Source organism: Myzus persicae, unplaced genomic scaffold (genome assembly GCF_001856785.1).
Source record: "Myzus persicae strain clone G006 unplaced genomic scaffold, MPER_G0061.0, whole genome shotgun sequence".
NCBI classification, from domain to species: Eukaryota; Metazoa; Arthropoda; class Insecta; order Hemiptera; family Aphididae; genus Myzus; species Myzus persicae.
The window spans coordinates 266,834-269,255 of record NW_019102568.1 but is presented as its reverse complement, the minus strand read 5'-3'; positions in this window follow the sequence as shown (position 1 = coordinate 269,255).

Below are 2,422 nucleotides of genomic sequence, written 5' to 3'. Positions count from 1 at the left end.
AGTTATTATAATATAAACGTATATATTGATGTGTAATATCATAATTATTGTTTGGAATTTGATAATATTTACTTCCATTATATAATAGTATAATTGATACGACATAAATATAATAATACCTTGGTTAAATCACTTAAATCTAAATCAAACATTTTCATATTGGATTTAACACGTATTGTTTATATTATAGTTTAAGTCTAATATTTATTTGCGTTGCATTCACTGCATTGTCATTGAAATTAAATTAGACGATTTCATTTTATTTTGATTTATCGATAGATGCAGTGTTTCTGTCTTACAACTTAATACAATATTGTTATTATTGAGGGGTTTTTTTATTACAAAATATCGTATAAATATATGTGAGTACGTTAAACATGAATACAAATATTAGTTTAGCTCTACGTACACGTGTGTTGAATTTAAAACGCATAAATTCTAATTCATATTAATCGTGCTAATTGTTTGCTATCCAAACTTTTGAAAGTTGAATTATCTTAATTATTCGCACCTATATATAATATTATGTCGGTGCGACAAAGATAATTTTATTTTTATTATATTTTTACAGTTAATTTGAAAAAAAAAAAAAAAAGGAATTTATTCGATTTATTCGATAGTCTTAGAGAATCGGTTAATCGTCTAAACTCTCTAAAACCCCTATCGTATACCTACTATATTCTTTACACTATGTTATATTATTTTAAGTGTTTATTAGCATTAATGTAGTGAGTATAGGTACGTCGAATGTCTATAGCTACGTCGAGCACGTCATGCAAGTTTAGGTATGTGTGTGATTGCGACGGTTAATATTATATTAATTGCCGGTTAAGTTTATCTATGTCGTACCTATATCGAATCACGAAAACGAGTTGAGTTTTCAACTCAAACCCAGTGGGCAGTAAATTCAATATTGTTACACTCGAGCTTGATCGTTTGTATCATTATCATTATTATTATTATTATTATTATTATATATTGTCATTGTGATAGTATACCATTGCGATATATATATAGATCAATGCTAGCGCTCTGAGGCGCGATGGGATATAATATAATATGTTATCGTCATTGGATAACAATAATATTGTATTTGTCCTGTTCTCTTTTTCGTTTCAATAAACGGTTAGGATGTTTCACATGGTGTAGTATGCCAGATAAATCTGCGCCAAATCACTTCTCTGGAGTTGTAGAGGTGCACTACAACGAAAACGCTATCGTTGCCAAAAAAAAAAAAAAAACAATCCGATCTTCATCGTCGTCACCATAATAGTATAATGGTCATCTTTTACGCCTTTTCTCCTCTTGTCAATACCGCGCGCAAGCAGAATATAATTGTTACATAGAACTTACGTCGCGATCTCATTTCGATCGATTTCCGGATATATCGCTTGAAAATACAATATTATATATTATTATATTAACGCCGGACGTGCGTGTGGCCGTGTGGGGTAGGTGGGTAAGTTTGCGTCATTGTGGGTACACCTCGTTTGGGCCGTCGCCGAGATGGGCAGTTGCATCCCGCGAGTGGGATTTAAACATTTTGTGAAATAAAAAACGTACTGCGCTGAAAGATGACATAATCGATAGTGGGTTAGTGGGTCGACGAAGACTTGGTTAGGAAATGGGTGTGGGACGTGTAGGCACGTACAAAATATTATGTCACTGGTGGTGTTTACGAAATCTCCCTATTGCTGGGGATGGGTAGAACTTTATTCTTATTATGTTTAAATCCTAATAATTATGGGTGCCGGGCGTTTTTCCTCACCATCCCGTGCAATATAGACAAGTCATATAGAATGTAAGTTAAAGGTATTAAAATATCATGTGGTATTGTAGATGTGAATTATTTACATTTCCGTCAATTATCGACTGTTCAAATGTAAACTGCACTATGGAAGTTGTGACATTAAAATGTATATATAGTTGACAAGTCGCACAAATAAAATCATGAACACTGTAGTTCATGCGCTAACTGTTGTATTATAATATTATTTACACACCTCCGTAACTACAGCTGGAGAATAAAACGAGATAATAATACCATAGTAGATAAGTGTGTAAGGATAATATATGGCTATCCTTTAAAATTTGAAGAACTCGATAATGAGTGCAAAGCGGGAGAAGAATTTGAAAAAATAAACAAAACAACCGGTTTTCGACCATATTTGACTACCTATACTTGTTTGTTGTTGTGCACAGTGGTCCAACACGAATCTCGTCACGTGGATTTATATAATATATTTTGACACATTTGGCTTTGGCACCCAAACCGCGGAAAAGTTCATAAGAATTGTGCCGGTGAAACTAGACGATTTCCAAGCGATTATCGCAAGTCGCCCGAGCAACGCTCATCGAATGCCCGGACATCTATCTGTCCCCTTTAACCGTATACACCGTGACCATAATATATACATGCCTC